Source organism: Bos indicus, chromosome 26 (assembly GCF_029378745.1).
Source record: "Bos indicus isolate NIAB-ARS_2022 breed Sahiwal x Tharparkar chromosome 26, NIAB-ARS_B.indTharparkar_mat_pri_1.0, whole genome shotgun sequence".
NCBI classification, from domain to species: domain Eukaryota; kingdom Metazoa; phylum Chordata; class Mammalia; order Artiodactyla; family Bovidae; genus Bos; species Bos indicus.
The window spans coordinates 16,241,662-16,266,935 of record NC_091785.1 but is presented as its reverse complement, the minus strand read 5'-3'; the positions used below and the strand labels follow the sequence as shown (position 1 = coordinate 16,266,935).

The 25,274-nt window shown below is 42.1% G+C and overlaps 1 long non-coding RNA gene across 6 annotated transcripts in view; it reads left to right on the top strand.

Moving 5' to 3' along the window:
• Positions 1-885: 885 nt before the first annotated feature.
• Positions 886-25,274, top strand: part of LOC109553230 (uncharacterized) — a 52,576-nt gene continuing 28,187 nt past the window's right edge. For 4 of the 6 annotated variants that reach the window (XR_011564238.1, XR_011564239.1, XR_011564241.1 and 1 more), the window contains exon 1: positions 887-23,873. This is a non-coding gene — a long non-coding RNA (uncharacterized lncRNA). Of the gene's footprint in view, positions 23,874-25,274 lie in introns of all 6 variants that reach the window. The other 2 variants (XR_011564240.1, XR_011564242.1) reach the window with 2 other exon arrangements.

Here is a 25,274-nt window from a genome sequence, read left to right as displayed (position 1 = left end):
ATCCTGAACCCTCCTCCCTCCTCCCTCCCCATACCATCCCTCTGGGTCTTCCCAGTGCACTGGCCCCAAGCATCCAGTATCGTGCATCGAACCTGGACTGGCAACTCGTTTCTTACATGATATTTTACATGTTTCAATGTCATTCTCCCAAATCTTCCCACCCTCTCCCTCTCCCACAGAGTCCATAAGACTGTTCTATACATCAGTGTCTCTTTTGCTGTCTCGTACAGGGTTATTGTTACCATCTTTCTAAATTCCATATATATGCGTTAGTATACTGTATTTATGTTTTTCCTTCTGGCTTACTTCACTCTGTATAATAGGCTCCAGTTTCATCCACCTCATTAGAACTGATTCAAATGTATTCTTTTTAATGGCTGAGTAATACTCCATTGTGTATATGTACCATAGCTTTCTTATCCATTCATCTGCTGATGGACATCTGCTTTGGCTCAGCCTCTTCATTCCTACTGGAGCTATTTCTCCCCTCTTCTCCAGTAGTATATTGGTCACCTACCAACCTGGGTTTTCATATTTCCATGTCATATCTTTTTTCCTTTTCCTTTTCATTCCTGTTCATGTGGTTCTCAAGACAAGAATGCTGAGGTGGTTTGCCATTCCCTTCTTCAGTGGACCATGTTTTGTCAGAATTCTCCACCATGACCCCATCCATCTTGGGTCACCATACATGTTACATTAAGTTCCACAAAGCTGTGATCCATGTGATCATTTTGGTTAGTTTTCTGTGATTGTGGTTTTCATTCTGTCTGCCCACTGACGGATGAGGATAAGAGGTTTGTGCAAGCTTCCTGGTGGGAGGGGCTGGCTGTGGGGAAAGCTAGGTCTGCTTTGATGGGCAGGGTCATGCTGAGTAAATCTTTAATCCAATTTCTGCTAATCAATGGGGCTGTGTTTGGCCTAGGCCAAACTATGGTAGGGGAAATGGTGACCTCCCCCAAAAGGACTTATGAAAGTATGTCCTCGGGCTTCTGCTATCAGTGCCCCTGACCCCATGCTGGCCATTGTCAACCTACAGCTCCGCTGGAGACTCCTGGACACTCACAGGCAAGTCTGACTTAGTCTCTTGTGCTGTCACTGCTCATTTCTCCTGGGTTCTAGTGTGCACAAGGTTTCGTTTATGCCCTGCAAGACTCTCTGTTTACCCAGTCCTGTGGAAATTCCATAATCAAGTCCCACTAGTTTCAAAGTCAGGTTTCCTGGGGATTGTAAGTCCCTTTGCTGGATCCCCAGGTTGTGAAGTCTGTTGCGAGCCTAGAAATTTTGTAACACTGTAAGAACTTCTTTGGTATAATTGTTTTCCAGTTTGTGGATCACCCACCTGACAGCTCTATATTATTAATGGTGACCTCCTCCAAGAGGACTTATGCCGCATGTCACACCTTCCAGGACTGCTGCTACCCTGTCCCTGCAGTGGGCCACTGCTGATCCATGCCTCTGCAGGAGACCCTCAAACACTCAAAGGCAGGTCTGGCTCAGTTTCTTGTTGGAGTCACTGCTCCTTTTGCTGGGTCCCGATGTGCACAAGGTTTTGTATGTGCCCTCCAAGGATCTCTGGTGGGTATGAGGCTTGATTTTATATATGATCACACCCCTCTTACCATCTTGTTTCAACTTCTCCTTTGTCCTTGGACATAGGGTATTTTTTTTTTTTTTTGGTAGGTTCCAGCATTCTCCTGTAGATGGTTGTTCTTAACAGCCATTTGTGATTTTGGTGTTCTCACAGGAGAAGATGAGTGCACATCCTTCTACTCTCCCTTCTTGAACCTGTCTTCCTGTCTTCTCCTTCTGGAACTCTTATAATGCAACTGTTTGTGTTTTTAATGTCTCAAAAGACTCCTAGGCTATCTTCATTTTTTTTTTTTTTTCATTCTTTTTTTATATTCTGTTCTACAGCAATGTTTCTACCTTTCTTACCTGTTCTTATCTGGTCACTTATCTGTTCTTCTGCTTCAGTTATTCTGCTCTTAATTCCTTCCAGTGCATTGTTCATCTCTCTTTACTTGTTTTTTAGTTCTTCTAGGTCTTTGGTAAACATTTCTTGCATCTTCTCCATTCCTTTTCAAAGATCCTGGATCATCTGCACTATTATATCAAGTCTTGGAGTTTACAGGCTCTATGATAGGGTTTTCATTCTGTCTTCCCTCTGATGGAGAAGGATAAGAGGCTTATGGAAGCTTCCTGAAAGACTGACTGAAGGGGAAACTGGGTCTTGTTCTAATGGGCAGGGCCATGCTCTGCTAAGTTGCTTCAGTCGTGTCCGACTCTGTGCGACCCCATAGACGGCAGCCCACTAGGCTCCCCCACCCCTGGGATTCTCCAGGCAAGAACGGAGTGGGCTGCCATTTCCTTCTCCAATGCATGAAAGTGAAAAGTGAAAGTTAAGTCGCTCAGTCGTGTCCGACCCTCAGCGACCCCATGGGCTGCAGCCTACCAGGCTCCTCCGTCCATGGAATTTTCCAGGCAAGAGTACTGGAGTGGGGTGTCATTGCCTTCTCCAGTTCTCAGTAAATCTTTAATCCAATTTTCTGTTGATGGGCGGGGCTGTGTTCCCTCCCTGTTATTTGACCTGAGGCCAAACTACGGTGGAGGTAATTAAGATAATGGTGACCTCCTTCAAAAGGTCCCATGCACCCACTGCTGCACTCAGTGCCCCCAACTCTGCAGCAGGCTGCTGCTGACCCAAATCTCTGCCAGAGACTCTTGGATGCTCATAGGCAAGTCTGGGTCAGTCTCTTGTGGAGTTACTGCTCCCTTCTCCTGGGTCCTGGTGCACACAAGATTTTGTTTGTGCCCTCCAAGAGTCCGTTTCCCCAGGCCTATGAAAGTTCTGGTGGCTCTATGGTGGGGTTAATGGTGACCTCCTCCAGGAGAGCTTATGCCATACCCAGGTCTACTGTACCCAGAGCTCCTGCCCCTGCAGCAGTCCTCTGGTGACCTGTATCTCCGCAGGAGATACTCAAAACACAGTTCTTCTCAGTCTCTGGGGGTTTTTGGCTTCTGGTGCACCCAGTGTTTGTTTGGGCACTCTGAGCCTCTCTGGAAGGTATGAGGTTTGATTCTAAATTGATTTTGCCCCTCCAACGGTCTTCCTGGGCTTTTCCTTTGCCCTTGCCCTTGGACATGGGGCCTCTCCTCAAAGTTGCTTCAGTACCATGCAGGCGCTGGAGAAGACTCTAAACATGGACATCACCAGATGGTCAATACTGAATCAGACTGATTACATTCTTTGCAGGCAAAGATGGAAAAGCTCTATACAGTCAGCAAAAACAAGACTGGGATATGACTGTGGCTCAGATCATGAACTCCTTATTGCCAAATTCAGAGTTATATTGAAGAAAGTAGGGAAAACCACTAGACCATTCATGTATGACCTAAATCAAATCCCTTATGATTATACAATGAAAGTGACAAATAGATTCAAGGAACTAAATCTGATAGAGTGCCTGATAAACTATGGATGGAGGTTCATGACACTGTACAGGAGGCAGTGATCAAGACCATTCCCAAGAAAATGAAATGCAAAAAGGCAAAATGGTTGTCTGACCAGGCCTTACAAATAGCTGTGAAAAGAAGAGAAGCAAAAGGCAAAGAATAAAATGAAAGATACACCCTTTTGAATGCAGAGTTCCAAAGAATAGTAAGGAGAGGCAAGAAAGCCTTCCTCAGTGATCAAAGCAATAAAACAAAGAAAAACGATAGGCTAGGAAAGACCAAAGATCTCTTCAAGAAAATTAGAGATACCAGGGGAACACTTCATGCAAAGATAGGCACAATAAAGTACAGAAATGGTATAGACCCAAAGAAGCAGAATATATTAAGAAGAGGTGGCAAGAATGCACATAAGAAGTATATAAAACAGCTCTTCATGACCCAGATAACCATGATGGTGTGATCACTCATCTAGACCCAGACATCCTGGAATGCAAAGTCAAGTGGGCCTTAGAAAGAAAGCATCACAATGACAAAACTAGTGGAGGTGATGGAATCCCTGTTGAGCTATTTCAAATCCTAAAAGATGATACTGTGATAGTGCTGCACTCAATATGCCAGTAAATTTGGAAAACTCAGCAATGGCCACAGGACTGAAAAAGGTCAGGTTTTATTCCAATACCAAAGAAAGGCAATGCCAACGAATGCTCCAACTACCACACAATTGCACCCATTTCACATGCTAGCAAAGTAATGCTCAAAATTCTCCAAACCAGGTTTCAAAGGCACGTGAACTGTGAACTTCTAGCTGTTCAAGCTGGATTCAGAAAAGGCAGAGGAACCAGAGATCAAACTACCAAAATCCATTGGATCATTGAAAAAGCAACGGAGTTCCAGAAAAACATCTATTTCTGCTTTATTGACTATGCCAAAGCCTTTGACCGTATGGATCACAATAAACTGTGGAAAATTCTGAAAGAGACGGGAATATCAGACCACCTTACCTGCCTCCTGAGAAATCTGTATGCATGTCAAGATGCAACAGTTAGAACTGCACATGGAGCAACAGACTGGTTCCTAATCAGGAAAGGAGTACGTCAAGGCTGTATATTGTCACCCTGCTTATTTAACCTACATGCAGAGTACATCATGAGAAATGCCAGACTCGATAAACCACAAGCTGGAATCAAGATTTCCGGGAGAAATATCAACAACCTCAGACATGCGGATGACACCACCCTTATGGCAGAAAGTGAAGAAAAACTAAAGAGCCTTTCAGTGAAAGTGAAAGAGGAGAGTGAAAAAGTTGTCTTAAAACTCAACATTCAGAAAACTAAGATCATGGCATCTGGTCCCATCACTTCATGGCAAATAGATAGGGAAACAATGGAAACAGTGACAAAATTTATTTTGGGGGAGCTCCAAAATCACTGCAGATGGTGACTACAGCTGTGAAATTCAAAGATGCTTGCTCCATGGAAGAAAAATTATGACCAATCTAGACAGCATGTTAAAAAGCAGAGACATTACCTTGCCAACAAAGGTTGATCTAGTCAAAGCTATGGTTTTTCCAGTAGTCATGTATGGATGTAGAGCTGGACTATAAAGAAAGCTGAGCACAGAAGAATTGATGCTGTTGAACTGTGGTGTTGGAGAAGACTCTTGGGAGTCACTTGGACAGCAAGGAGATCTAACAAGTCCATCCTAAAGGAAATCAGTCCTGAACATTCATTGGAAGGACTGATGCTGAAGCTGAAACTCCAATACTTTTGCCACTTCATGTGAAGAAATGACTCATTTGAAAAAATCCTGATGCTGGGAAAGGTTGAAGGCAGGAACAGAAGGGGATGACAGAGGATTAGATGGTTTAATGGCAACACTAACTCAATGGACATGAGTTTGAGTAAACTCTGGGTGTTGGTAATGGACAGGGAGCCCAGGTGCTTGCAGTCCATGGGGTCACAAAGAGTCGGACATGACTGAGCAACTGAACTGAACCGAATGATAGGGTTAATAGCAATTTCTCAAGAGGTCACTTGCCAAGAGGCTCCTCCCAGGACTGCTACTACCATTGCCCCTGGACTGTGTGGATCACAATAAACTGTGGAAAATTCTGAAAGAGATGGGAATACCAGACCACCTGATCTGCCTCTTGAGAAATTTGTATGCAGGTCAGGAAGCAACAGTTAGAACTGGACATGGAGCAACAGGAAAACTCCAAATAGGAAAAGGAGTATGTCAAGGCTGTATATTGTCACCCTGCTTATTTAACTTATATGCAGAGTACATCATGAGACATGCTGGACTGGAAGAAACACAAGCTGGAATCAAGATTGTCGGGAGAAATATCAATAACCTCAGATATGCAGATGACACCACCCTTATGGCAGAAAGTGAAGAGGAACTCAAAAGCCTCTTGATGAAAGTGAAAGAGGAGAGTGAAAAAGTTGGCTTAAAACTCAACATTCAGAAAACGAAGATCATGGCATCTGGTCCCATCACTTCATGGGAAATAGATGGGGAAACAGTGTCAGACTTTATTTTTCTGGGCTCCAAAATCACTGCAGATGGTGACTGCAGCCATGAAATTAAAAGACGCTTACTCTTTGGAAGGAAAGTTATGACCAACCTAGATAGCATATTCAAAAGCAGAGACATTACTTTGCCAACAAAGGTTCGTCTAGCCAAGGCTATGGTTTTTCCAGTGGTCATGTATGGATGTGAGAGTTGGACTGTGAAGAAGGCTGAGCACCAAAGAATTGATGCTTTTGAACTGTGGTGTTGGAGAAGACTCTTGAGAGTCCCTTGGACTGCAAGGAGATCCAACCAGTCCATTCTGAAGATCAGCCCTGGGATTTCTTTGGAGGGAATGATGCTAAAGCTGAAACTCCAGTACTTTGGCCACCCCATGCGAAGAGTTGACTCATTGGAAAAGACTCTGATGTTGGGAGGTATTGGGGGCAGGAGGAGAAGGGGATGACAGAGGATGAGATGGCTGGATGGCATCACTGACTCAATGGACGTGAGTCTGAGTGAACTCTGGGAGTTGGTGATGGACAGGGAGGCCTGGCGTGCTGTGATTCATGGGGTCGCAAAGAGTCGGACATGACTGAGCGACTGATCTGATCTGATCTATGTTGCTGCAAGTAGAATTATTTTGTTCTTTCTATGGCTGAGTAATAGTCTATTGTATATATGTATCGCATCCTTTTATCCATTCCTCTGTTGATGGACATTTAGGTAGATTTCATGTCCTGGCAACTGTAAATAGTGCTGCAGTGAACATTGGGGTGCATGTTATTTTTTGAATTATTTTCTATGAGTATATGCCCAGGAGTGGGATTACTTGATCATATGATAGCTCTATTTTTAGATTTTTAAGAAACCTCCATACTGTACTTCATAGTGGCTGTACCAATTTATATTCCCATCAACAGTATAAGAGAGTTCTCTTTTCTTTCCATCCTCTCCAGCATTTAGTGTTTGTAGATTTTGATAATGGCCCTTCTTACCAGTGTGAAGTGACAATTTATGATAGTTTTGATTTGCATTTCTCTAATAACTAGTGATGTTGAGTATCTTCGTGTGTTCTTTGACCTTCTGTATGTCTTCTTTGGAGAAATGTCCATTTAGATCTTTTGCCCATTTTTGGATTTTTTTTTTTTTTTATATTGAGCTGCATGAGCTTTTTGTATATTTTGGAGATTAATCACTTGTCAGTTGCTTTCTTTGCGAATATTTTCTCCTATTTTGTGAGTTGTCTTTGTTTTGTTTATGGTTAGCTTTGCTGTGCAAAAGATCCCAATGCCTCTGATCTCACCAGTAAGTAATCATTCCAAGTCTCAACCAATTTTTTTCTTAACAAAAGCACCTTATTTTCTGTGAGCTTCAATTGTAATTTTTAAGTTTTTTTTAAGCTTTTTTTTTTTTTTTTTTTGCCAAGTTGTGAGGTGTGCAGGACCTTAGATCCTTGACCAGGAATGGAACCTGTGCCCCCTGCAGTGGAAGTATGGAGACCTAACAAATGGATCTCCAGGGAATTCCCACCAATCATAATTCTGACAAACAATTTATGTAGCTCTGCAGTTTTTTGCCTTTATAAGCTTCTCCCATTTGGTAATCTTGTGGGACTCAATTCAAGTGCTTCTTGAAACTGTGTCTCCTGGGCTGCAGTCCTAATAAAACTCAATTAGACACATCTTTATTTCAACCAGGTTTCTGTTCTTGTAATTCTTGGTTAACACTAACATAATTCAAGCATCTTAAATGACCAAACACAAATTGATTAACTAACTAAATTACATGAAATCTTCCCCTTTCCTCTAAAAATAATAAAATAAAATAAACAGAAATTATTTTTTCATACTTTTCAAATGAGTGAAATGAAGCCTCTGGGAGAGCAGGAGAGCTTTCCAGGGTCACACAGCTATATTTAATAAAACTAGGATTGAAACTGAGATCTTCTGGTGCCCATTTCTAGCACTCAGTTATTACCAAAGAAGAAAAACTTTAGTAAAAAATCAAACTAAACTGCTGCCAACACAATCAATTAGTTCAGTTTAGTTGCTCAGTCATGTCTGACTCTTTACAACCAAATAGCCTGCAGCACACTAGGCTTCTCTGTTCATCACCAACTCCTGGAGCTTACTCAAACTCATGTCCATCAAGTTGGTGATGCCATCCAGCCATCTGATTGCCATCCCCTTCCCCTTCCGCCTACAATCTTTTCCAGCATCAGGCTCTTTTCCAATGAGTCAGTTCCTCGCATCAGGTAGCCAAAGTATTGGAGCTTCAGATTCAGTATCAGTCCTTCCAGTGAATATTCAGGACTGATTGCCTTTAAGAGTGACTGGTTTGATCACCTTGCAGCCCAAAGGACTCTGAAGTATCTTCTCTAACACCACAGTTTAAAAGCATCAACTTTTCAAAGCTCAGTTTCTTTATGGTCCATCTCTCACATCCATTCATGACCACTGAAAAAATCATAGCCTTGATTAGACAGACTTTTGTTGGCAAAGTAATGCCTCTACTTTTTAATATGCTGTCTAGGTTGGTCATAACTTTTCATCCAAGGAGAAAGTGCCTTTGAATTTCATGGCTGCAGTCACCATCAGTGGTGATTTTGGAGTCCCCCCCCCCCCAAAAAAAATAAAGTTTGTCACTGTTTCCATTGTTTCCCCATCTATTTGACATGAAGTGATGGGACCAGATGCCATGATCTTAGTTTTTTGAATGGTGAGCTTTCAGCCAGGTTTTTACTCTCTTTCACTTTCAAGAGGCTCTTTAGTTTCTCTTCACTTTCTGCCATAAGGGTGGTGTCATTTGCTTTTCTGAGGTTATTGATATTTCTCCCAGCAATCTTGACTTCAGCTTGTGCTTCATCCAGTCCAGCATTTGGCATGACGTACTCTGCATATAAGTTAAATAAGCAGGGTGACAATATACAGTCTTGACATACTCCTTTCCATTTTGAACCAGTTCATTGTTTCATGTCTAGTTCTAACTGTTCCTTCTTGACCTGCATACAGATTTCTTAAGATTGGTCAGATAGTCTGGTATTCCCATCTCTCAAATAATTTTCCACAGTTTATTGTGATCCACACAGTCAAAGGCTTTGGCACAGTCAATAAAGCAGAAGTAGATTACTTTCTGGAACTCTCTTGCTTCTTTTATGTACCAATGTATGTTGGCAATTTGATCTCTGGTTCCCCTGCCTTTTCTAAATCCAGCTTGAACAGCTGGAAGTTCTTGGTTCATGTACTGTTGAAGCCTGGCTTGGAGAATTTTGAGCATTACCTTGCTAGCGTGTGAGACAAGTGCAATTGTGCAGTAGTTTGAGTATTCTTTGGCATTGCCTTTCTTTGGGATTGGATGAAAACTGACCTTTTCCAGTCCTGTGGTCACTGTGGAGTTTTCCAAATTTGTATATTGAATGCAGTGCTTTAACAGTGTCATCTTTTAAGATTTTAAATAGCTCAACTGGGATTCCATCACCTCTACTAGCTTTGTTTGTAGTGATGCTTCCTAAGGCCCACTTGACTTCACATTCAAGGATGTCTGGCTTTAGGTGACTGATCACACCATCATGGTTATCTGGGTCATGAAGATCTTTTTTGTATAGTTCTTCTGTGTATTCTTGCCACCTCTTCTTAATATCTTCTGCTTCTGTTGTGTCCATACCATTTCTGTCCTTTATTGTGCCCATCTTCACATGAAATATTACCTTGGTATCACTAATTTTCTCGAGGAGATCTCTAGTCTTCCCCATTCTATTGCTTTCTTCTATTTCTTTACATTTATCACTGAGGAAGCCTTTCTTGTCTCTCCTTACTATTCTTTGGAACTCTGCATTCAGATGAGTATATCTTTTCTTTCCTCCCTTGCCTTTCACTTCTCTTCTTTTCTCAGCTCTTTGTAAGGCCTCCTCAGACAACCATTTTGCTTCTTAGAATTTCTTTTTCTTGAGGATGGTCTTGATCACAGCTTCCTGTACATTGTCATAAACCTCCATACATAGTTCTTCAGGCACTCTGAAGATCTAATCTCTTGAATCTATTTGTCACTTCCACCGTATAATCGTAAGAGATTTGATTTAGTTCATACCTAAATGGTCTAGTGGTTTACCCTACTTTTTTCACTTTAAGTCTGAATTTTGTGACTAGGAGTTCATGATCTGAGCCACAGTCAGCACCTGGTCTTGTTTTTGCTGACTGTATAGAGTTTCTCATTTTCAGCTGCAAAGAATATAATCAGTCTAATTTTGGTATTGATGATCTGGTGATATCCATGTGAAGAGTCGTCTCTTGTGTTGTTGGAAGAGGGTTTGGTATGACCAGTGCATCCTGTTGGCAAAACTCTATTAGGCTTTGTCCTGCTTCATTTTGTACTACCTTGCCAAACTTGCTTGTTATTTTAGATATCTCTTGACTTTGTACTTTTGCATTCCAGTCCCCTATGATGAAAGGACATGACTTTTTGGTGTTAGTTCTAGAAGGTCTTTTGCTGCTGCTGCTGCTGCTAAGTCACTTCAGTCATGTTCGACTCTGTGCGCCCCCATAAACGGCAGCCCACCAGGCTCCCATCCCTGGGATTCTCCAGGCAAGAATACTGGAGTGGGTTGCCATTTCCTTCTCCAATGCATGAAAGTGAAAAGTGAAAGTGAAGTCCCTCAGTCGTGTCCTACTCTTAGCGACCCCATGGACTGCAGCCTACCAGGCTCCTCCGTCCATGGGATTTTCCAGGCAAGAGTACTGGAGTGGGGTGCCATTGCCTTCTCCGAGAAGGTCTTTTAGGTCATCATAAAACCATTCAACTTCAGCTTCTTCAGAATTAGTGATGGGGCATAGACTTGGATTATGGTAATATTGAATGGGTTTCCTTGGAAATGAACAGAGATCATTCTCTCATTTCTGAGATTGCACCCAGATAATCACGATGATGTGATCACTCACCTGGAGCCAGACATCCTAGAATGTGAAGTCAAGTGGGCCTTAGAAAGCATCACTACAAACAAAGCTAGTGGAGGTGATGAAATCCCAGTTGAGCTATTTCAAATCCTAAAAGATGATGCTGTGAAAGTACTGCACTCAATATGTCAGCAAATTTGGAGAACTCAGCAGTGGTCACAGGACTGGAAAAGGTCAGTTTTACTTCCAATCCCAAAGAAAGGCAGTGCCAAAGAATGTTCAAACTACCGCACATTTGCACTCATCTCACATGTTAGTAAAGTAATGTTCAAAATTCTCCAAGCCAGGCAGGCTTCAGCAATACGTGAATCCTGAACTTCCTGATGTTCAAGCTGGTTTTAGAAAAGGCAGAGGAATGAGAGATCAAATTGCCAACATCTGCTGGATCATCGAAAAAGCAAGAGAGTTCCAGAAAAACATCTATTTCTGCTTTATTGACTATGCCAAAGCCTTTGACTGTGTGGATCACAGTAAACTGTGGAAACTTCAGAAACAGATGGGAATACCAGACAGCCTGACCTGCCTCTTGAGAAACCTATATGCAGGTCAGGAAGCAACAGTTAGAACTGGACATAGAACAACAGACTGGTTCCAAATAAGAAAAGGAGTACGTCAAGGCTGTATATTGTCACCCTGCTTATTTAATTTATATTCAGAGTACATCAGAAACTCTGGGCTGGAGGAAGCACAAGCTGGAATCACGATTGCCGGGAGAAATATCAATAACCTCAGATATGCAGATGACACCACCCTATGGCAGAAAGTGAAGAAGAATTAAAGAGCCTCTTGATGAAAGTGAAAGAGGAAAGTGAAAAAGCTTGGTTAAAGCTCAACATTCAGAAAACTAAGATCATGGCATCCGGTCCCATCATTTCATTGCAAATAGATGGGGAAACGATGGAAACAGTGGCAGACTTTATTTTCTTGGGCTCCAAAATTATTGCAGATGTTGATGAAGTCCTGAAATTAAAAGACGCTTCCTCCTTGGAAGGAAAGTTATGACCAATCTGAGAGCATATTAAAAAGCAAAGACAGTGCTTTGTCAACAAAGGTCTGTCTAGCCAAGGCTATGGTTTTTCCAGCATTCATGTATGGATGTGAGAGTTGGACTATAAAGAAAACTGAGTGCAGAAGAATTGATGCTTTTGAAATGTGGTGTTGGAGGAGACTCTTGAGAGTTCCTTGGACTGAAAGGAAAACCAACCAGTCCATCCTAAATATCAGTCCCGGGTGTTCATTGGAAGGACTGATGTTGAATCTGAAACTCCAATACTTTGGCCACCTGATGCGAAGAGCTCACTCATTTGAAAAGATCCTGATGATGGGAAATATTGAGGGAGGGAGAAGGGTTGACAGAGGATGAAATGGTTGGATGGCATCACCAACTCAATGGACATGGGTTTGGGAAAACTCCAAGACTTGGTGATAGACAGGGAGGCCTGACATGCTGCAATTCATGGGGTCACAAAGAATCGAACACGACTGAGCAACTGAACTGAACTGAACTGTATTTCAGACTCTTTTGTTGTCTATGAGGTCTACTCCATTTTGTCTAAGGGATTCTTGCTGACAGTAGTAGATATAATGGCAATCTGAATTAAATTCACCCATTCCAGGCCATTTTAGTTCACTGATTTCTAAAATATCGATGTTCACCCTTGCCATTTCCTATTTGACCACTTCCAATTTACCTTGATTCATGGTTCTAACAATCCCAGTTCCTATGCATAAATTATTGTTCTTTATAGCATCAAACTTTACTTTCATCACCAGTCACATCCACAACTGGGAATTGTTTTTGCTTTGGCTTCATCCCTTCATTCTTTCAGGAGTTATTTCTCCACAATTCTCAGTAGCATTTTGGGCACCTGCCAACCTGGGCCATTCATAATAATAAACAAGCAATAAGCAGTCTATGATAAAGAATTAAAGTGAAAGTGAAAGTCATTCAATCATGTCCAACTCTTTGTGACCCCATGGACTATACAGTCCTTGGAATTCTCTAGGCCAGAATACTGGAGTGGGTAGCCTTTCCTTTCTCCAGGGGATCTTCCCAACCCAGAGATCGAAGCCAGGTCTCCCACATTGCAGGCAGATTCTTTAACAGCTGAGCCACAAGGGAAGCCCATAATACAGAATAGAAGAGTATTATCTGTGTCAAACTGAGAACTATAGCCCAGGAGACAGTCTCTCAGTAGCCTTGAGAAACTGCTCCAGACAAGGATGGTTTCATCACAGTTTTCTATCTCATCAGAGGAAAGGTCATACATCAAACATGACAGGGGTACATACCTTCAAGGTTTGAAAAGAGACAGATTAGCATTTACACAACGAGGTAGTGTGACCTCGGCATCTGAGAAGGAAACCTTATCTTCAATGGACTACTAGTATGAGTACCATAGGAAGGGAGGCATTTTACCCCTATTTTCAAAGTGAACATTCTTTACTTCTGAATTTTATCTTCTTTTCATTAATGGTTAAAGTAGATGTACAACATATGATAAAGCCATAAGACAGGCTCTTCTAGTTATCCTAAAGTTCAGGTTAAATCATGTATAAGCAGAATGACTTCCCTGCATCTCAATTCATGATAATTTCTTCAATCATCTCCAAACATGTTACTCTGAATGTACACCCCACTGACTGTTCACAAAAACTAGACTGCATATTAAATAGATGCCTCTTGACTCCAAGGATTAAAGGGTCATAGATTCTCAAGAGAGAAAATAAAAGATAGGAATTCTCCCCTCTCCATCACTGCAGAGGTGAAACTTGCTCAGGTACTAAGGAAAGAGCCAATCTCAAGATTTTAGTGGGGACAGTTTGAAAAACTATGGCTCAAGCCTCCTAGCAGCCTTCAGACACACAATTGCTTCTGTTCTTTTGAAGTCTGTCTTTGTCAGAAATAATAGAATGAAGTATGCACAGTGTTAACAAAAATCTAGAAAATGAAGACCTGATTGAAATTAAAAAGTGTTTATTGGAGGTTTGTTAGTACTGTACCCTAGGAGACAAAGACACAAGAAACACTTGAATTGTGCTTCCCTGGACTACAAAATAGGGGAAACTTATAAGTGTGAAGATTGCAAAGTTACAGTTAGTAACATGAGTTGTTTATCAAGATGTATAATTGACGGTGGAAAGAAGTAAGTGTTCTTACTGAAAAAGTATTGGTTGGTGTCTCAAATGGTTGCACAGTTAAAAGGGGAGACCTTGAGAATACGAAGATGCAGCTGGTATGTGTTGTTCTGAATAGGGCTAGTCCTGTCCTTGGGTTTGGATCAGGTCAAAGAAATGCCAAGTTCTCAGTGATACAAAGACATACCCAAGACCACATCCCCAAAAGCCCACTGACTCCATTTTTGTATGTCTGAACTGTAATTATTCCTTTATAATATCAATTTGTCATCAAGAGCAAGGAAGGGAGATTTTACATAGAACAACAGGTGTGGATTCAGTGGAGGATGGGAGACAAGGATTTCATTAAACTGATGCTCAGCACAGAACTACCAGACATGCAGACCTGAACAGGAGAGGATAGTTAGTGGTCATGAAGATCTAAATATCACTGGGATGGTAAACATCACTAGATCACTAATGCTGGTACTTTACAAACATATATTCTACAAAGATATCTTCATATTAGTTTAAGGTGATAAGTGTATTTATTTCTAAGGACTTTTAGTAAGGAAAAAAATAAGTTTCTGTCAAGACCTAATTACAAAATGTTTTGTTCCTAATGTTTGCATGGATTCATGTTTTATTCCTCATGTAACTGAGAATTGGCATACCCGTGATAACTCTTTGGATTCTTTCAGTTACCTCTTCCTGAGACACTCACGCTTCTCTCTAAGCAAACATTCAATTCTCCAGGTGCTGATTATGTACTATGACTCAATATTTTGTCATTTATTCGAGTAATGATTTTCCAAATATATCAATTTGGTTAATAATTACAGCATCAGTTGAATAAAATGAGGGTCAGAGAAGTTTAGCTTTGTATATGAACTTTAAACTTTACTGACTCCAAGACTCTGTGTAATATTTATTTAGGACAAAGAGAATCAGTAATTTTCTGCCTAACTCACACAGCTTTATACTGTAAAAGAGGTACACCAGTTTATTTTGGATCAAACAAATTTGGTCACTTTCTCTAGAGCAATTATTTTATTCTTTGGGGAAATATTGTCCTTGTTCTGTCCCACTTCCCCTCTGTTGAAGCCCATTTCCTTTTACAGAATTAAAGAGTCAAATGTAACTTAGAAATACAAGGAATCTCTGAGATCAATTAGTCTAATCTTTATCTCTCCTAAAGAGCAATTGGTGAGATAAAGTGTCATCACTGTGTTAGTACAAGACCTTGTCTTACAAACTCTAGTTTCCCAACTTTCAGTTCATCGGCACTGCACATCAAATAGCATTTCCATTGCTTTTCAAATGATCAGGAGGTCATCAACATCAAGCCCTCCATTGTCACAGACTAATGAAAACCAGTTCGACTAGTTTGACTAGAGTTGTGGATTAGGGATTTTTTTTTATTAATACAATTTTTTAGAACAGTTTAGGTTCACAACAAAACTAACCAGAATGTACATAGTTCTCACACCACACTTCCCCCACCCAATACAGTCTCTGCTACCACCAACAACCCTCACCAGGGTTGTATATTTGTCACTATTGGTGAAACAACATTGATACATTATAAACCAAAAGTCCATAAATAACATTAGGGCTCACTCATAATTTTGAGACTTCTATGGATTTTGACCACTGCGTAATGACATGTATTCACCACTAAAATAATACAGAATAGTTTCACTGCTTTAAAAACTGTCTGTACTTCATCTATTCATCCATCCATCTACCCAAGACCCTGATAACCACTGATTTTTTAATTTTCTCCAAAGTTTTCCCTTTTCTAAAACATTATAGAGTTGGACAATAATGGCATGAAGTCTTTACATACATTTCTTTCACATAGTAACATTCAGCATGTCTTTTCCTGGCTCGATACTACATTTCTTTCTATGAGTGAACAGTATTCCATTGCACTGATGTATCACAGTTTGTTTATACATTCACCAATTGAAGTATTTCTTGGGTGTTTCCAAGTTTTGATATAAACATGAATAAGGTAACTATAACTACTTGGTTAATGAGTAAACATAAATATCATTTTGCTCATACACATACATTTATGAACAAAGCAACTATAAATGTTCATGTGCAAGTAAGCAAGGGAATTCCAGAAAAACATCTATTTCTATAAAGCCTTTGACTGTGTGGATCACAACAAATTGGAAAATTCTTAAAGAAATGGGAATACCAGAGCAGCTTACCTATCTCCAAAGGAACCTGTATGCAAGTCAAGAAACAACAGTTAGAGCTAGACTTGAAACAACTGATTGGTTCAAAACTGGGAAGGGAGTATGACAAGGCTGTAGATTGTTACCCTACTTATTTAACTTATATGCAGAATACATCATGGGAAATGCTGGGCTGGATCAATCACAATCTGGAATCAAGATTGCCTGGAGAAAAATCAACAACCTCAGATATGCAGATGTTGCTACCCTAATGGCAGAAAGTGAAGGAGAACTAAAGGGCCTCTTGATGAAGGTGAAAGAGGAGAGTGAAAAAGTTGGCTTAAAACTCAACATTCAAAAAATGAAGATCATGGCATCAGCGGATGCCATGCCAAATGGAAACTGACAGACTTTGTTTTCTTGGTCTCCAAAATCACTGAAGATGGTGACTGCAGCCATGAAAGTCAAAGATGCTTGCTCCTTGGAAGAAAAGCTGTAACAAACCTAGATAGCATATTAAAAAGCAAAGACATCACTTTGCTGACACAGGTTCATCTAGTCAAAGCTATGGTTTTTCCAGTAGTCATGTATGGATGTGAGAGGTGAATCATAAAGAAAGCTGAGGGCCAAAGAATTGATGCTTTTGAACTGTAGTGCTGTAGAAAACTCTTGAGAGTCCCTTGGACTGCAAGGAGATCAAACCAGTCAATCCTAAAGGAAATCAACCCTGAATGCTCATTGGAAGGACTGATGCTGAAGCTGAAGCTTCAGTACTTTGGCCACCTGATGTGAAGAGCCAACTCACTGCAAAAGACCATGATGCTTGGAAAGACTGAGGGCAGGAGAAGGGTGAAACAGAGGATGCGATGGTTGGATCGCATCATTGACTCAGTGGACATGAGTTTGAGCAAACTCTGGGAGATAGTGAAGGACAGGAAAGCCTGGCATGTCCCAGAACAACCACAAATCACATGTGCATTAGGCAAACATTCTATCCCAGTCTGTTGCTTATTATTCCCTTGGCTGTGTGTTTCACAAAGCAGAAGTTTTTAACTTTAATGAAATCCAAGTTATCAATTCTTTAATGGATGATGATTTTAATGATGTATTTAAAAGGTAATCATCAAACTCAAAGTAATCAGATTTTCTCCTTATGGTGTCTTTTAAAAGTTTTGCATTCTGCATTGAGTTCTATGATCCATTGTTGAGTTAATTTTTGTAAAGTATATAACATCTGTGTGTAGACCTTTTTTTTTTTTTTGCGTATAAGTGTCCTGCTGTTTATCAAGTCAAGGAAGTTCCCTCCTTATTCCTGCTTTCCAGAGAATTTTTATCCTGAATGACTTTTATTTTGCCAAATTGTTTTCTACATCTATTAGTATCATCATGTTGATTTCTCTTCTTTAACCTGTTGCTATTGAACCTTAATTGATCCAAATGATGGATCAATCTTGCATACATAAAGTAAATCCCACTTGGTCATAGGCTATAAATCTTTTTATATATTCCTGAATTCTATTTGCTGTTTTCCTAAAAGCTATACTGAATTCTTTAGTGACTAGATCATAATAGTCCATGGATTTGTGCTTAATTCTTAGCTGCTGCTGCTGCTAGGTCGCATCAGTCAAGTCCAACCCCACGGACAGCAGCCCACCAGACTCCCCCGTCCCTGGGATTGTCCAGGCAAGAACACTGGAGTGGGTTACCATTTCGTTCTCCAATGAATGAAAGTGAAAAGTGAAAGTGAAGTCACTCAGTCGTGTCTGACTCTTAGCGACCCCATGGACTGCAGCCCACCAGGCTCCTCCATCCATGGGATTTTCCAGGCAAGAGTACTGGAATGGGTTGCCAGTGCCTTCTCCGTAGTTGTTAGAGAATCACTGATTTCTTTTGGCAATGGCTTGTTGCCTTCATTTTTCATGTTCTTATAGTTTTGTTTTGTTGCTTTCATATTTGAAGTAGCAGACACCTTCTTAAATCTTAATTGGTTGCCTACAGATGGTGGTATTATTTATTGGTGTTTCTCTATCTGAGGTGTCCTAGGTTTTGTACTGAAAACTCACATTCTTTCTTTGTTCTCTCTTATGGCAGAATTCTTAATCTTCTATTTTCTCTTGTTCTTAAAACTAATCAGACTGCTGGTGGAAACCTCCTTTCTGTTTTCCAGAAGATAGGACTAAGGCTTCATTTTATAGTTCCTCACTTCTCCAACACACCCTGGTCTGATTTTCAGAGAGTACTCTGATTGCTAGTTCTGCCCACACCACTAGAATAGACAACAGACATTAGTATCCAACTATAATGTGTAAGTACTGGATTTAGCACTCCAGGCAGTGGTAGTGCCTGCAGACCTTGTGGGGAAACCCTCAATGCGAGGCATTGCCAGAGGCTTGTGGGCAGACTCCCTGCTGAAGGACTCTGTCCCTTATAACATCCTCTGAAATTTTTATCTGCTTTTCTGCCCCTGGTCATGGGAGTCCTGCTGTAGTACTCTGGTTGCTGCTGGAAAGAAATGAGTTTCTCCAGTTGCATCCCACATAACTAAGGTGGCCAGGCACTCACTCACTGCTTTCCACCTTCTCCACGGGAGAGGACGTTGCCACCACACAGCTCAATCTCTGGCAGAGGGGCAAAGGGAGGGGTCTTTGATGGAGTTCTTCTCTCTTCACTATATCTAAATTCAAATCCTTCTTGCTCTGATGCTATGCTGGAATTGTCCCTCAGACACACTAGACTTCTAGAAATTCCCTCTCATCTGTGGATATCTGCCAAAGTCAGCACTCTCCATGTTTTTACCCTGATGGCAGCAAGAGGTAATGGGGCAGTTTCACTGACTTCTTTGCATTGTCAGCCATTACTGAGGTCTGTCTATTTTGGGGGGCACACGTGGCTCCACAGTTCCCACTGATGCACATTATTCATGGATAGCTCTTTAAATGATTGTTGTTAAAGTGAGGAGAGAAAGGAGGAACATTTTAAGTCAACATGATGACGACATCTCTCATCCTCTGTCTTTTCTGATTACTTATACTTGCTTTTGGAGAAGGCAATGGCACCCCACTCCAGTACTCTTGTCTGGAAAATCCCATGGGCGGAGGAGCCTGGTAGGCTGCAGTCCATGGGGTCGATAAGAGTCGGACACGACTGAGCCACTTCACTTTCACTTTTCACTTTCATACATTGGAGAAGGAAATGGCAACCCACTCCAGTGTTCTTGCCTGGAGAATCCCAGGGATGGGGAGGACTAGTGGGCTGCCGTCTATGGGGTCGCACAGAGCTGGACACGACTAAAGTGACTTAGCAGTAGCAGCATCAGATCAGATCAGTCGCTCAGTCGTGTCTGACTCTTTGCGACCCCATAAATCGCAGCATGCCAGGCCTCCCTGTCCATCACCAACTCCCGGAGTTCACTCAGACTCATGTCCATTGAGTCAGTGATGCCATCCAGCCATCTCATCCTCTGTCATCCCCTTCTCCTCCTGCCCCCAATACCTCCCAACATCAGAGTCTTTTCCAATGAGTCAACTCTTCGCATGGGGTGGCCAAAGTACTGGAGTTTCAGCTTTAGCATCATTATTTGCAAAGAAACCCCAGGGCTGATCTTCTTCAGAATGGACTGGTTGTATCTCCTTGCAGTCCAAGGGACTCTCAAGAGTCTTCTCCAATGCCACAGTTCAAAAGCATCAATTCTTCGGCGCTCAGCCTTCTTCACAGTCCAACTCTCACATTCATACATGACCACAGGAAAAACCATAGCCTTGACTAGACAAACCTTTGTTGGCAAAGTAATGTCTCTGCTTTGGAATATGCTATCTAGGTTGGTCATAACTTTCCTTCCAAGGAGTAAGCGTCTTTTAATTTCATGGCTGCAGTCACCATCTGTAGTGATTCTGGAGCCCAGAAAAATAAAGTCTGACACTGTTTCCACTGTTTCCCCATCTATTTCCCATGAAGTGGTGGGACCGGATGCCATGATCTTCGTTTTCTGAATGTTGAGCTTTAAGCCAACTTTTTCACTCTCCACTTTCACTTTCATCAAGAGGCTTTTGAGTTCCTCTTCACTTTCTGCCATAAGGGTGGTGTCATCTGCATATCTGAGGTTATTGATATTTCCCCCGGTAATCTTGATTCCAGCTTGTGCTTCTTCCAGCCCAGCGTTTCTCATGATGTACTCTGCATATAAGTTAAATAAGCAGGGTGACAATATACAGCCTTGACGAACTCCTTTTCCGATTTGGAACCAGTCTATTGTTCCATGTCCAGTTCTAACTGTTGCTTCCTGACCTGCATAAAAATTTCTCAAGAGACAGATCAGGTGGTCTGGTATTCCCATCTCTTTCAGAATTTTCCACAGTTTACTGTGATCCACACAGTCAAAGGCTTTTGCATAGTCAATAAAGCAGAAATAGATGTTTTTCTGGAACTCTCTTGCTTTTTCGATGATCCAGCGGATGTTGGCAATTTGATCTCTGGTTCCTCTGCCTTTTCTAAAACCAGCTTGAACATCAGGAAGTTCACGGTTCACATGAAGCCTGGCTGAAGCCTGGCTTGGAGAATTTTGAGCATTACTTTACTAGCCTGTGAGATGAGTGCAATTGTGCAGTAGTTTGAGCATTCTTTGGCATTGCCTTTCTTTGAGATTGGAATGAAAACTGACCTTTTCCAGCCCTGTGACCACTGCTGAGTTTTCCAAATTTGCTGGCATATTGAGTGCAGCACTTTCACAGCATCATCTTTCAGGATTTGGAATAGCTCAACTGGAATTCCATCACCTCCACTAGCTTTGTTCGTAGTGATGCTTTCTAAGGCCCACTTGACTTCACATTCCAGGATGTCTGGCTCTAGGTCAGTGCTCACACCATCATGATTATCTGGGTCGTGAAGATCTTTTTTGTACAGTTCTTCTGTGTATTCTTGCCATCTCTTCTTAATATCTTCTGCTTCTGTTGGATCCATACCATTTCTGTCCTTTATCAAGCTCATCTTTGCATGAAATGTTCCTTTGGTATCTCTGATTTTCTTGAAGAGATCCCTAGTCTTTCCCATTCTGTTGTTTTCCTCTATTTCTTTGCATTGATCACTGAAGAAGGCTTTCTTATCTCTTCTTGCTATTCTTTGGAACTCTGCATTCAGATGTTTATATCTTCCCTTTTCTCCTTTGCTTTTCGCTTCTCTTCTTTTCACAGCTATTTGTAAGGCCTCCCCAGACAGCCATTTTGCTTTTTTGCATTTCTTTTCTATGGGAATGACCTTGATCCCTGTCTCCTGTACAATATCACGAACTTCATTCCATAGTAGCAGCATACCTGCTTTGTTACTTCTTTTCTGATTGTTTCCCTAGGGCTCCCCTAGTGGTCCAGTGGTAAAGAACCCATGTGCTAATGCAGGAGACTTAAGGGATGTGGGTTTGATCCCTGGATCAGGAAGATCCCCTGGAGGAGGGCATGGCAACCCACTCCAATAGTCTTGCCCAGAGAATCTCATGGACAGAGGAGCCAGGCAGGCTACAGGCCATGTCCAAGTCCACTTTAAAATAATTTAATAATGTTTTATAGCAGGTACAAACACCTTGTAACAGAATATGTCTAAGACTTCTCTCCCCTTACTTGTATCATTTTTTTCATTTATCTCACTTTTCCTAAGATAATTTCACAAAATACATTATTGCTATATTTTCAAATAGACTATTCTATTAAATCAATTAAAAATAACAAAAAAGTTGTTATGTTACCTTCCATTATATCATGAGAAAACATACAAGAATAAACTCAAAATGGATTAAAGATATAAATATGACCATAAAACTCCTAAAATGAGGGGATTGGGAGGGTCCTAAGATGGCAGAGGAATAGGACAGGGAGACCACTTTCTCCTCCACAAATTCATCAAAAGAGCATCTGAATGCTGAGCAAATTCCACAAAACAACTTCTGAACGCTGGCAGAGGACACCAGGCATCCAGAAAGGCAGCCCATTCTCTTTGAAAGAAGGTAGGACGAAATATAAAAGACAAAAAGATAGACAAAAGAATTAGGGACAGAGACCCATCCTGGGGAGGGAGTCGTGAAGGAGGAGAAGTTTGCAAACACCAGGAAACCCTCTCACCAGCGGGTCTGTGGGGAGTTTTGAAATCTTAGAGGGCAACATAACCAGGAGGAAAAAAAAAAAAAAAACCCACAGAATACATGCCTAACCACAACTCCCAAAAGAAAAGTAGCCCAGACACTCACATCCACCACCAGCAAGCGAGGCTGAACAGGAAGGCGAGGGTTGCATGCTTAGGGTAAAACTGGGCCTGAATGCCCTGAGGACAATCTGAGGGAGCTAACGTGAGATAGCAACCCAAACTCACGGATAGCCAGAGAGAGGGAAAAAGACAGAGAGAGAACTTACCACGAAAAGCTCTAACCTAAGGCACACACAGCCTGGCCTGCTCACAGAACAAAGGACTTGAGTGAATACCAAAGGAGAGCTAGTGGGCTATGGATCAGCCCATCCCCCCACCAGCAACAGCCAGAGCCAGCCAGAGCCAGAAGGCGAGGGGCAATCTCAGCCCCAGAGACACCCAACTGTGAGCCACCAAACTGTGAGCAGGCTCCCAGTCGCTAACCAAGTCTTACTGGGATCCTGGACGGTTGACACCTGCCAGGAGGGTCGCACCCTGAGATCAGCTCACCAGAGGAGACACACAGGACACCTGGGACGGTGCCCTTGCGGTGCACCCAGGATACCAAGTGGCCGGGACTAGGGAGGTGATTAAGATGCACAGCCCACTTGGGACAGTGTGTTTGCCAAGCAAAGGTCACCTGAGCGGCTCGGATCTGGGAAGGGCACAAAACGCAGGCCCAACCAAGTCTGTGTCCTGTGGAGTACCCAAGAACCTGGACCTGAGCAGCTTAGACCAGGGAAGTGCATGAATCCCAGGGCCCGCTTTGGATAGTTCCCCTGCAGAGCAACCTGGAGCCTGAGCAGTGTAGACCAAGAAAGCACACACCCCGAGAGCTGGGCAAACCTAGTGTGGTTCATACACTGCAAGCACTGCCCACACATGCCAGTGATATTTGTTTGCAGTGTTCCTCCCTCCCCACATCACAACTGAACAAGTGAGGCTAAATAAGTGACCTCTGCGCCCCCTTGTGTCAGAGCGGAAATTGTGCACTGTAGAGACCGGCAAACAGAGAAAGCCAAAATAAAGAGGGAACCGCTCTGGAAGTGACAGGTGCAACAGATTAAAGCAGTGTAGTCAGCATTGACTAAGCATTGGAAGCGGGAGAAGGCGATGGCACCCCACTCCAGTACTCTTGCCTGGAAAATTCCATGGACGGAGGAGCCTGGTGGGCTGCAGTCCATGGGGTTGCTAGGAGTCGGACACAACTCAGCGACTTCACTTTCACTTTTCACTTTCATACATTGGAGAAGGAAATGGCAACCCACTCCAGTGTTCTTGCCTGGAGAATCCCAGGAGCAGCAGAGTCTGTGGGCTGCCATCTATGGGGTCGCACAGAGTTGGACATGACTGAAGCAACTTAGCAGCAGCAGCAAGCATTGGAAGGGGCCTATAGACCTTGAGAAGAAATATAAGCTGGAACAAGGAGCCATCTGAAACTGAACTGACCTCATACTGCCCTCAACAGCCCCAGAGAAATTCACAGGTATGTTTTGTTATCATTTTTTAATTTTTTTATTTTTAGGTTCTTTTTTGTTCCTTTAATTTTCATCTTTATAACTTACTATTACCTTGCAAAAAAAAAAAAAAGACCCTATTTTTAAAGCAAGTTTCACATTTATATATAATAATTTTTGTGATTGATTTTGTTTTGTATTTTTAATATTGTACTTTTGAGAGTCTAACCTCTACTACAGATTTTTAATCTTTGCTTTTGGGTATTTGTTATCAATTTTGTACCTTTAAAAATCTAATCTTCAGTACCCATTTTTACTTAAGGGTGTGATTACTGGCTTGATTGCCCTCTCCCCTTTTGACTCTACTTTTTCTCCCAGGTCACCTCTATCTCCTTCCTCCCACTTCTCTTCTCTACTTAACTCTGTGAATCTCTCTGGGTGTTTGGGGCTGTGGAGAATACTTAGGGAACTGATTACTGGCTAGATTGGTCTCTCCCCTTTTGACTACCAGTCTTCTCCTTCTGGTCACCACTATCTACCTCCTCGCTTTTCTAGTCTCTATGTAACTCTGTGAACCTCTGTGAGTGTTCCAGACTGTGGAGAGCACATAGGGAATTGATTACTGGCTAGATTGCTCCCTAGCAATCTAGAAGAGAAGACTCCCCCTCTTCTCCTTCTGGTCACGTCTATCTCCCTCCTCCCTCTTTTCTTCTCCATGTAACTCTGTGAAATTTTCTGGGTGTCCCTCACTATAGAGAATCTTTTCATCATTAACCGAGATGTTTTATAATCTGTGCTATATGGATGGAGAAGTCTTGAGGTTACTGTAAGAATAAGACTGAAAGCTAGAGGCAGGAGGCTTAAACACAAAACTTGGGAACACCAGAAAACTCCTGACTCCAGGGAACATTAATCGATAGGAGCCCTTCCAAAAGGCTCCATGCTGCTGCTGCTGCTGCTAAGTCGATTCAGTCGTGTCTGACTCTGTGCGACCCCATAGACGGCAGCCCACCAGGCCCCGCCGTCCCTGGGATTCTCCAGGCAAGAACACTGGAGTGGGTTGCCATTTCCTTCTCCAATGCATGGAAGTGAAAAGTGAAAGTGAAGTCGCTCAGTCATCTCCGACTCTTAGCGACCCCATGGACTGCAGCCCACCAGGCTCCTCTGTCCATGGGATTTTCCAGGCAAGAGTACTGGAGTGGGGTGACACCACCTTCTCCAAAAGGCTCCATACCTACAATGAAATCAAGCTCCACCCAAGAGCCAACAAGTTCTAGAGCAAGACATACCAAACTAATTCCCCAGCAATGCAGGAACATAACCCAGAGCATTAAAATACAGGTGGCCAAAAGTCACACCAAACCCATAGACACCTCAGAACTCACTACTGGGCACTTCATTGCACTCCAGAGAGAAGAGATCCAGCTCTG